The sequence below is a fragment of the Phyllostomus hastatus genome, unplaced genomic scaffold (assembly GCF_019186645.2).
Source record: "Phyllostomus hastatus isolate PE091 unplaced genomic scaffold, TTU_PhHast_1.1 phas_contig_30, whole genome shotgun sequence".
Classification (NCBI taxonomy): Eukaryota; Metazoa; Chordata; class Mammalia; order Chiroptera; family Phyllostomidae; genus Phyllostomus; species Phyllostomus hastatus.
In genome coordinates this window covers 1,806,656-1,818,829 of record NW_025333841.1, presented here as the reverse complement: position 1 = coordinate 1,818,829, position 12,174 = coordinate 1,806,656, and the positions used below count along the sequence as shown (strand labels likewise).

At 39.1% G+C, this 12,174-nt stretch overlaps 1 protein-coding gene and 1 non-coding gene across 4 annotated transcripts in view; one reads left to right on the top strand and one right to left on the bottom strand.

The window, feature by feature from the left end:
• NEXMIF (neurite extension and migration factor) overlaps window positions 1-12,174 on the top strand; it is a 172,243-nt gene that overhangs the window by 47,472 nt on the left and 112,597 nt on the right. The window lies entirely within an intron of this gene.
• LOC123819158 lies at window positions 8,262-8,397 on the bottom strand. The gene has a single exon (XR_006785796.1). It is a non-coding gene; the product is annotated as a small nucleolar RNA SNORA21 (small nucleolar RNA).

Here is a 12,174-nt window from a genome sequence, read left to right as displayed (position 1 = left end):
TACTCATTAAACAAATAACTCCCCATTTCTCCCTCCCCCAGCCACTGGCATACACCATTCTACTTTCTGTGTATATGAATTTGACCACTATAGGTTCCCCATATAAGTGAGATTATATAGTATTTATTTGTCCTTTTGTCACTTAGCTTGAAGTCTTCAAGATTCATTCATGCTGTAGCATGTGTCAGTATTTTCTTCCTTTATACATGTATATCACATTTTGTTTATCTGTTCATCTCTTGGTGGAGATGATTGGCTTGCTACAACCTTTTGGCTATTATGAATAATGCTGCTTTGAACAAATATTGCTTCAAGATTTTGCTTTCAATTCTTTTGGGTATATATCCAGAAGTGGCATTAGTAGATCATATGCTAATTTTATTTTGAATTTTCTGAGGAACTACTATGCTGTTTTCTATAGTGGTTGTACCATTTTACATTACCATCAGTAGTGCACAAGGGTTCCAAATTATCAGCATCCTCACCGTCAATTATTTTCTTTCTTTTAAAATAATGGCCAATCCAGCAAAGCTTTCATTTAGAATGAAAGGGCAGATAAAGTGCTTCCCAGATAAGGTCAAGTTAAGGGAGTTCATTATCACCAAGCCCTTATTATATGAAACTTTAAAAGGATTTATCTAAGAAAAACAAGATAAAAATATGTACAGTAAAAGGACAGCAAACTCACAATTATTAACAACCACACCTAAAACAAAAACAAAAACTAACTAAACAAACAACTAGAACAGGGACAGAACCACAGAAATGGAGACCATATGGAGGGTTATCAATAGGGGAGTGGGAGCGGGAGAGGGGGAAAAAGGTACAGAGAATAAGTATCATAGATGGTAGGTAGAAAATAGACAAGGGGAGGGCAAGAATAGTATGGGAAATATAGAAGCCAAAGAACTTATATGTATGACACACGGACATGAACTAAAGGGGGGAATGTGGGTGGGGGGTGCAGGGTGGAGGGGAGTGAAGGGGGGAAATGGGACAACTGTAATAGCATAATCAATAAAATATACTTAAAAATAACAATAAAAATTCCAAATAAAAAAATAATAATAGGCATTCTAAGGTTTGAGGGATGGTGTCTCGCTATGGTTTTAAGGTACAATTTCCTAATGGTTAATGATGCTGAGTATCTTTTCATGTGCTTATTGGCCATTTTTAATTTTCCTTTGAGAAATGTGTATTCAAGTTCTTTGCTCATTTTTAAATTGGGTTGTTGATGGGGAAGTTGTTGCTGAATTTCTGTTCTTTATATATCCTAGGTGTTAATCGCTTTTCAGATATATGATTTGCAAATATTTTATTCCAGTCCATGGATTGCCTTTTCATTTGGTTGATAGTGTCTTTTAATGCACAAAAGTTTTACATTTTAATACAGTACAGTTTTTTTCTTTTGTTGCCTGTGGTTTTGGTGTCATCTGTATCCAAGAAACAGTTGCCAAATCCAGTGTTATGGAGCTTTCACCCTATGTTTTCTTCTAGTTTTATAGTGCTAGCTCTTATATTTGGGTCTTTGATCAATTTTGAGTCAAGTTTTGTGAAAGGGTCCAAATTTATTTTATTTTACTTTATTATTATTTTTTAAATCTCACTTCAGGATATATTTATTGATTTTTTAGAGGGGGGAAGGGAGGAGGAGGAGAGAGAGAGAAAAAGAGAGGGAGAGAGAGAGAAACATTGATGTGAGAGAGAAACATCGATTGGTTGCCTCCCATACACACCCTGAGTGGGGACTAAACCCCCAACGTAGGTATGTGCCCTGACCAGGAACTGAATCCATGACCTTTTGGTGCATAAGACAATACTCCAACCAACCAAGCCACACTGACCAGGGGTCCAACTTTATTTTTTTACATTAGGATCTTCAGTTTTTCTAATACCATTTGCTGCAAATACAGTCCTTTTCCCCACTGAATCGTATTGGCACCCTTGTTGAAAATCAATTGGTCATATATGTGAGGGTTTATTTCTGGGCTCTGTTTTCTATTACATTGGTCTGTATGTCTGTCCTTATGCCATTAGCACACTGTTTTGATTACTATAACTTTGTGGTAAGTTTTGAGATCAGGAAGTGTGATGCTTTCAATTTTTTTCTTCTTTTTGGAATTCATTGAGATTTCACATAAGTTTCAGGATGGCTTTTTCTATTTCTGCATAAAATGTCATTGGATTCTTTCGTACAGACACCTATAGATTGCTTTGGGTGGTTTTGTATCCTGATTTTTATTAGTTCTAACAGTTTTTTGTGGAGTTTTAGGGTTTTCTATGTATAAGGTTACATCACCTGTAAACAGCGATAAATTTGCTTCTTTCTTTCCAATTTGGATTGCAATTTATTTCTTTTCAGAAAACGTATTTTTATACTGAGCCAAAATATGTTTTCTTGCAGCTTTTCCTGTTTTCTTAACAAACTTTTTAGTTTAGAACAGTTTTAGATCTATATAATTATTGTGATGATAGTATAGAGAGTTCCCATGTATCTCACAACAAGCTTCTCCAATTATTAATATCTTCCAGGTCTTAGGTATGTAGGGGAAAACAGGAAAATGTGGGGGCAAAAACTAGCCCATTTTTAGTACTCTCATTCCTTCATACCTAAATCTGCATCTTTAAAAACAACTCTGTAGATATTCCTCTCTGCCCACTCCCCACTCCCATACATACAACATTCTTTTCCTCTCTCTCTTCCTCCCTCCTCAGCAAATCAGGTGGACAGACTAGTCTGACTGTCTCAAACATACTCTAATCCTAAGAAAATAAATTCTGCCTCTGACATTCAATTTCCCCAGTGGTTTTAATTTGGTGTAAATTCTCCTTGCTTTAAAACATGTCCCAGGATCTTAGGGAGATGGCAAGCAAATTGGGTATTAATGTAGGGTAATGTTTCTCACTTCAGGGTGTCTATGCAACATTTATTGTCATTAAAATAGTGGCATTCAAATGAGGTGGCTAATGTTGGAAAATGAATGCAAAGTTGATCATTGTTCTGGGATCTGAGCTATGATGAAGAAGCTGAATTAGAGGCCGCAGTTCAGTTGTGCTTATGCAATGTGTCTCTGTATTACTCAGTGAAATCCTGAAGACTCAGGAGGACAAAGCCACTAAGGCTATATCAGGGTTTTGGGGAAAAATTACCCGCCACTTCTTCTTTACCAGGCTGCGGGGAGAATGAAGAATATACTATGTGTACAGTGGTCTGCGTGCCTAGAAAAAAATGTGGATGTTTTATTAGTCTTGTGTATGATCATTGGTTAATTCCCCAGAGTCCTTATAGAGTCCTGGAAGCTCTGTAACTAATTTCTGTTCCTTCCTCAGGTTTTTGTTTTTTCATGGTGCCCAGGTTAAAGATAAATTGATTTCTCCCTATCTTGAGTTTAGCTTTTGTCCCTCTGCATTGAGGCTTTGAATTCTTTGGATCTGTACAGTTATCCACTAGTGGCTAGGCTTAAACATTAAACAAATTCACAGAACTAATTAGGTTTTATGGCTTGTGGCCAAGTCAAGTAGTTTTGTTTCTCAGACTTTCTGAGAGAAAAAGAAAACATTTAAGACTTGGGAAAACTTTCCTCAAAATATCTCCTTGTACATGAAAGTATTGCTGACCTCAGGGAAATGATTACTCTAGCCCAGCTTGGGAATATTCAGCTTTGCATGCTCTATTCTTTATGACTTCACTCTAAGTCAAGCTGTGAAAACCTGAGGGGGCCAGAAGCCATTTTGAAGTAGAATACACTGAATCAAATGTGTAAATAACACAGCTTGATTAATTCAAAACTGAAGCCCTGGCCTCCCTAATCTCATGCTCCACAGCAATAATTTCCTCCTGGCCAGAGACCTAAGTATCTATGTCCAAATCTCATATTCTTTCCTGTACAGATTCATGAAGTCATACCTGAAGTTGCTTGGGTTTTTCCTTCATTGTCCCCTAATTTGAGTTAGGCTTAAAATTAGAGTCATTAAATAGTAAAAGAAACACACAGCAATAACAGAACATTATGTCCTGGCCCTTAGAGATTAATTTAATGTGTTTAGCAGCATAAAACTTCATAAAGGCTTTCACTGAGGTATTACATCATTCAAAATGTCACCACACATTGCTATTCTTTCACGTTGGCATTATTTATTGATTGTAGCAGAAGCACAATATTTGTACCTATTAAATATTTTAGTTTCCTTTTATCTTTTTCTGAGTTAAAGTGGAATGGTACCATTATTGTTAAACTATTTGCAAGGCCAACATCCTCCTGAATATTGTTTACATCCCTGGTTACAAAAGCAAGTAATGGGACATAGCTTCTCTGCCTGCTTTGATTCCTATCAAGGGTAATGTGTGTTTGTGTGATACTCAGGAAGGGTAGTGAGTGGAGCAAGATTTGTTTTTTAGGATTTGTATTCATTTTTAGAGAGAGGGGAAGGGAAAGAGAGAGGGGAAGGGAAAGAGAGAGGGAGAGAAACATCAATGTGCAGTTGCCTTTTGCATGTTCCCTACTGGGGACCTAGCCTGCAACCCAGGCATGTGCCCCAGATGGGAATTGAACCGCGACCTTTTGGTTCACAGGCCCGTGTTCAATCCACTGAGCTACACCAGTCAGGGTGTGCAGCAAGATTTTTAAGGAAGGAGGAAGCTAGAAGGAAAAACAACTTTCAATGAATTGTAACTACATAATGAAATTATTCTGAAATGTAATTACAAAAATGGCTATGTGTTTTCTCTCACCTCCTCCTCTCCCTCTTTGCCTACTCCTACCCTCCCCAAAAGCACTGAAGTAAAATGAGACTGTCAGATTGAAGCCACACACCCACTCTAGGTCTGTTTTAAAAAAGGACTTTTTCCTTCCCTTATTTCCTGTGTGGTGATGGCAGAATGGATACTGCAAGATGTAGTTATGGTGTGGACTTGACACTGTTAGGCTTTTTACTCTCTCTTGTACTGCTCCCTGGTCTGGCAAGCAGGATCAAAGCTTCAAAGGCTTTCTGTGGCCACATTTCTCACCGTCTCTTGCAGTTTCACACTTGCCATTCAGTACTTAGTCACTGTCTCTCTGAAAGAGTTGGAGATTTAGTTTCCAAGTTAGGAAATGCTCCAGTGTTGCAGTGGAGGGTGCAGTCCTTGTGGCTACAGGTTCTGTTGAGGATTTCGGGAAAAGGCATCAAATGTATTTTTAATCTAGTACTCAAGAAAGTGTGAACATGTACATTAATTAAAAAGTACATTTGGGGGCTCACCCATATTATTTAATATTGGGGTTTTTCTTTTTAATTTATAATTTTTCTAGGACTCTTTAGAGTGTATGTTTCTGATTCCTTCAATTTTTTTTTCAAGCTAGTTGTCAATTTCCAATGTAGCTTTTCGATTTTCTTGGTCACTCCTGGCTTCTATTCTCTTCTAATTTGTGTTTTCTACTAAAAATAAAACTGCATGTAATGAATAAAGGTAGATGATATTCAGTTATTCTTAAAGCTTTTATGTATTTATTTTTAGAGAGGGGGGAGGGAGGGAGAAAGAAAGGGAGAGAAACATCAGTGTGTGGTTGCCTCTCACACACCCCTCCACCAGGGACACAGCCCACAACCCAGGCACGTGTCCTGACCAGAAATCAAACCAGTGCCCCTTTCTTTGGTTTGCAGCCCCGCACTCAGTCCACTGAGCCACACCAGCCAGGGCTGATATTCAATTTTAATACTGTCCATGAAAGCTTTCTCCTAAACCCAAGGAAATCTTCCTTGCATGCAACATATACCTCTCCCGTAGTTGGTTGAGTGAAACATGTAGATATAAGATCAAAGTCCTAGAATAGCAAATAGCATCAGGGTTATTGGACATGCAGCCATGGGACAAGAGCTGGAACATGGAGTGTAGGGAGCTGTGGGAGGAGAAAGAAAAAGTATAAATTTGGTGGAAGGATAGACCAATTGCGTCCAGAAGGACCTGAAGCAGGCAGACAGAAGGAAAGAAAGCAATTGAGTTATGGCTGTTCACTGAACACACTCTATTGCTCTTTGTTCTTTTTTTTTAATTTACTTTTAGAAAGAGGGGAAGGGAGAGAGAGAGGGAGAGAAACATCAATGTGTGATTGCCTCTTATATGCCCTTCTCTGGGGACTTGGCCTGCAACCCAGGCATGTGCCCCAACTGGGAATTAAACCAGTGGCCCTTTGGTTCCCAGGCCAGCACTCAATCCACTGAGCCATACCAGCCAGGGCTACTCTTTGTTCTTATCAACTTATCCTTCGGCTGTCTATGTAATGTACACAATGCACATCTTTCAACCCATGCCTTTAATGAAATTTATCACTTTCATGGTCTCCTTTATTTCTCTCTTTTTCATGGCTTTTGGGAGTTGAGGACTAGATGTCCTACTTCAGGAAAACTTTTTTCAGTGCTCTGGATTTAGCATTCTTGCTTGTATTTGTATACATGCAACCACTTGTATGCTCAGCAACCACCTTATTGACTCATTTTCAGTTTTTTTCCTTGAGTTTGTTTTTAAATCCTCACCTGAAGATATATTTTCTATTGATTTTTAAAAAGAGAGGGGGAGAGAGAGGAACTGAGACAGAAAAAGAGAAATATCGATGTGAGAAAGATCAACTGGTTGCCTCCCAAACGTGCCCCAACTGGGGATCAAACCTTGGTTACATATGTGCCCTGACCGGAAATCAAACCCTCAACCTTTTGGTGTATGGGAAGATGCTCCAACCAACTGAGCCACTCAGCCAGGGCTTTTGAGTTTTTTATAATAGTTTTATTGATATTTATTTTTCTTTTTATTTTTAATTATAGTTTACACTCAATATGATTTTGTATTAGTTTCAGGTATATAGCACAGTAGTCAGACAATCATACACTCCACAAAGTGGTCCCTTCAGTATTTCCAGTGCACCATACATAGTTATTACAGTATTATTAACTATATTTCCTATGCTGTACTTGACATGCCTGTGACTATTTTGTAACTATCAATTTGTACTTGTCAATCCCTTCACCTTTTTCATCAAATCCCTCAACCTACCTCCCTTCTGACAGCCATCAGTCTGTTCTCTGTATCTATTAATCAATTTCTGTTTTGTTTGTTTATATTGTTTTTTAGATTGCAACATATAAGTAAAATCATATGGCATCTGTCTTTCTCTGAGTTATTTCACTTAGCATAATACTCTCTAGGTCTGTCTATGCTGTTACTAATGGTAAGATTTCACTCTTTTATGGTTGAGTAATATTCCATTGTATATATGTGCCACAGCTTTTTTATCCACTCGTCTATTGAAGGACATTTGGGTTTCTCCCGTATTTTGACTATTGTAAGTAAGGCTGCAGTGAACATACTGGAGAGAAGCTGATTCATTTTCTTTATAGTCCATCTGATTCTGAAATCCTTTAAGTATTTTATTTCTCAATCCAATATTAACAGGGAATAAATTAAATAAGGAAATGCATAAATAAATAAATAAATAAATACAGTTCTGAGGTCAAATATGTTTTGGAAATAATGGATTAAACAAAATAAAATGATTTCTTTACTATATATCTTTCAGGAGTCTTTCTGTTTATATATTGTGACTCTATATAAGGCACAGAGTTTTCCAAACTCATTTGCTGAAAATGTCTATTAATAATATTTTGAGAAATATTTGCGTTGCAAGGCATACATTTTTGAGAAATACTGTTTGAAATTTAGGGGACTTGATGCTTAATTCAACAGATTTCATAGATTTCATTTATAATGTTGGCTCCCTTGTCAGTTTGATCTTTGCCACTTCTATGCCCCAATGAAAGAAAACATGTTACCATCTGATGCTAGTACTTAGCAACCATCCATCTCACTGTGGTTTTTATTTTCAAAGCCTAACAAGTTGCTTTTCCATCTCATTCTGTTCTTTTCAACCTTTCTGCTTTGGCCCTGGGAATTAAAATATTCCATCCTGCCCCTCACAGCTTATTTTTTCCTTTTAGTTTTGCAGACCTGGAAATAAATGTAAATAACAAGCACATTATAATTGTAGACTGCATTATATTGTCAAGGTAATTTTACATCTATTATCTCATTTGATCCTCTCCTCGCCTCAGTAGGTAAGCAGAGCATGGATTATTACCCTTTTTTAGCTCAAGGCCATTCATCTAACTAAAGATAGAGACAATAAAGTTTTTAGATGAATAAGTTCCACTACAGTTAACCCACCATTTTTACACAAGCCTAATTTCTTTCTTGCTGTTTTTTTCACCGCCCCCCCCCCGCAGGTGGAAGGCCTTGTCACACCACTGATTGAAGTGAAATAACACAACATGCTGCCACTTCACCCAAAAGTGGTGTTTTTACTTAGCCTTTTCTTGACAGCTCAATGGGTCATTAGCAAAAGACCCAATGAGTGCTTTTAAAAGGGGTTCTTTTTGAAATTTTACATGAATTTGCTTGGCAAATATGAGAATTTTCTCAGAGAGCAAATGTGGAAATTTTTTTGTCAGGAAATCACACATGGATGGGCCCCAATGGGTCACTTGGTGGTTGAACATTATGTGGGAATCTATGTCAGAAAGGAAGCCAGGGTAATTCTAGGTTAGGCCATCAAAGAAAGACTCATTACTAGGTGACAGGGGCCCTTTCCTCTTTCTGAGAGAGACTTCTGATCATGAAATCCTAACCTCCTCCTTGACTCTGTACTAAAGGACTGACTAATTAATCCTGCACCTATTTTTTGTAATGTGGAAATGTGCATGCTGATTGGAGTCATATTGGGGAGACTCTTTTGGTCTAAGGCAGTGATCTTCAAGAGGGAAGTGGGAAAATTTTGCCATTTGGGACATTTGAAAATATCTGGAGACACTTATGGTTACAACTGGGAGAAGGGATTGTTACTGGCATCTAATGGGTAGAGGCCAGAGATCCTTCTAAACCTCTTACATTTTATAAGAGAGTCCCCCCTTCCACACACACAGGCACACAACGAAGAATTATCTGACACACCATGTCAATAGTGCACAGATTGAAAAACTGATCCGAGTGAAGAGTTTGAGACCCAGTGAAGTTGTTTTGATTTGGTCTCTGCTTTTTTTCCTCCCCTTTCTCTCTCTCTCTCTGTCTTTCTGTCTCTCTGTTTCTCTCTCTGTCTCTCTCTGTCTCTGTAAATCTTTGTCTCTCTCTGTCTCTGTACATCTCTGTCTCTTTCTCCCTGCTCTCTGTCTCTCTGTATGTGTATGTGCATGCATGTAAGTTGGGGATAATCCATCTAAGTAAATGTAGGCAAAGGTCTCAAAGCACCTCAACAGTATTGCTGTGGTTTGAAGAAATGAGTGTGAATCATGGTGAACTTGAGATTTTCACTTGGGGTCTTGGACTTTTCCAGAGTTTTAGGTATAGTGCACATACCTGAGGACACGGGATCACCAATGAACACTCCCCTAGATGTGTCCCTTTGTCTGTCTGCCTGTCCCACTTCTGATTCCAACAATTACCAGATTTAATAAGACTCAGTTCCTACTTGGGGAGCAGGCATTAGGGGCTGCTGTCAGCTTTAGGACAAGAATCTGGCAAGAAGTGCTTAGAAGTTGTCTAAAGAGATGTTCTTGGGGTTTGAAATGCACTGGGTTCTTTCACTTAGGATGAGCTGAGAGAAAAAGTAGGGAGGGGCAACTGTAATAGTTGTCTGGGCTGTTCTCCAACAGTTTTATACTTAAGGAGAAATTGTGATGAACCCAGCCACTGCTGTGTGAATATGTAGGATCCAAGAAGAGAGTAGTGTACATGGGAGGAACGAGTACAGACATTTAGTGTGCAGAAGAGGTGCCTAAGCATCTGGCTATGCGTTTGTGGTTTTGCATTTGGGCTTCAATTCAAAGCCCCTTCATTCATGTGATAAATAATTTCCTATCCACTCTTAATTTCCATGGACTAATAGTAATTAACCTTTTCAACTTTAACATTGTAGATAATAAATGAAGCTCATTCTTTTAGGCTTTACTGCAGTGCTGGTGTTTGAATAGGAAAAAAGCCTGGGATAAGAATCCCTTCAGTGCATTCAGTGTGGCCCTGAAGGAATTACAAACTCTTGTAAAACCTCTATCTGTAGTGTGCAGAATGTTAAGGTTTGTAATGCAAGGGTGGGGCTCTTGGAATTACCAAATGTTGTAACCAAGGGCAACTGTTGGTAAAATCCTAAAAACTTGGCCCTTTTCAATCTCCCCCTTTCCTCTTCTCTTAGGCCACCCTCATTATATCAGATGAAATTCACAGGTGGTACAATGCTAAGCTGTAAGTTCTGTTGCTGGTGGAAGAAGGAATGTAGTCTGTGAACTTCCCTGGGAAGTTGTTTTTTATTTCTACTCTTGCTTTTCTCTCCCTTCTGAGTTTGTGTGTTGGGAGGTAGGGAGTGTTTATACAGAAAGGGTGTATAAGGTGAGAAAATCAGATAGTCACCTTGCATAAAAACTTTGAAATAGGAACTATAGAAATGATCCCTGAAAGTATAAAGGACACATGGACAAAACCAAAGAGTGGGGTAGGATCAAGGGTGGGAAGTGGGCATAGCTGGGGTGGAGGGAACTGGTGATGGAAAATGGAGGCAACTATACTCGAACAATTTAAAAATGTGAAAAAAAAAACAAGCTTTGAAATAGATGCATTTAAGTTTCTAAAAGTCAGAAGTTGTGGTTGAGCCTCACAGCCATTAGCAAATATGATACAGTTAAATGGTCAGTACTTATGAATTTATATATACATATATAATGTTGGAGATAGTTCATTGGTATGGTAATTAGACAATGCATTTGAATTTCAATATAATATTATTTCTCCACTAATCCCAAGCATCAGGTTATTTAAAATTATTTTCTGTTAAGTTTTAAAGTATATTATGATTTTTTGTCTGGATTAGTTCATGTTTATTTGTCTATTATTCTTTGTTTAGCTCATGCACATAGTATGCAGATTATCATGAAATTCACTTCACTTTTTTTCTTTTCAATTACAGTTGTCCCCATTTTACCCCATTACTCTCCCCTGCCCTACCCAACCCCCACCTCCCACATTAAATCCTCCCCCACCTGTTGTCTTTGTCCATGGGTCCTTTATACATGTTCCTTGACTTCACCCTTTCCCTTCTTTCCCCCATTACCCCCTTCCCACCTCTCCTCTGGTCACTGTCAGTTTGTTCTTTATTTTGATGTCTCTGGTTATATTTTTCTTGCTTGTTTGTTTTGTTGATTAGGTTCACTTATAGGTGAGATCATATGGTATTTGTCTGTCATTGCCTGGCTTATTTCTAAAGTATTTTATGATTTTTTAAAGCCAGTTTCACATACGGGTGTCAAGAGACTATGGGAAGTCAGCATGGGATAAAAAATAAATATCAAATGGACTTCTGGCCAAGATGGAGGCGTAGGCAGACACACTGCGCCTCCTTGCACAGCCAAAATAAGGTCAGCAACAATTTAGAAACAAGGTAACAATCAGATCTGACAGAAAATTGAACTGTATGGAAGTCGGACAACCAAGGAGTTAAAATATACACATTCATCCAGACTGGTAGCGGGGGCGGAGTCAGGCAGCTGGGTGGAGAGGGGTCGTGGCACAAAAAGTGGGGGCACCAGATGCCTAAGGCATCCCAAGCACAAGACCGCAGCGGGCAGACCCTGGGTGGGCAGGCGGCTGGCAGACCCAGCGAGGCAGCGACTGTGAAGCGAGGCACTGTGCACAAGGCATGTGGCTGTCCAGGCGATCCCACATTTGCATGCAGATAAATCAGGTGAAACTGGTCAGTGAGACAGACCTTACAGCCCAGGGTCCCAGCATCAGGAAATAGAGCCTCGGGGCACTGATTGAAAACACCTGTGGGGGTTTAGGCACAGGGAGGGACTCCCAGCCTCACAGGAGAGTGCATTGGAGAGACCCACGGGGTCCTAGAATGTACACAAGCCCACCCACACAGGAATCAGCACCAGAAAGGCCCAGTTAGCTTGGAGGAAGTGGCAGAAGGGACTGAAATCTGACAGAGAGTGGAGCAAGCACCATTTTTCCCTCTCCAACCCTGCCCGACATACAAGGTCACAACCCAGCAACTGGGTTGCCCTGCCTTGGTGAACACCTAAGGCTCCACCCCTCATATGTAACAGATTCGATAAGAAAAAAAAAAATGGCCAAAACAGAAGAACAGATCAAAGCTCCAG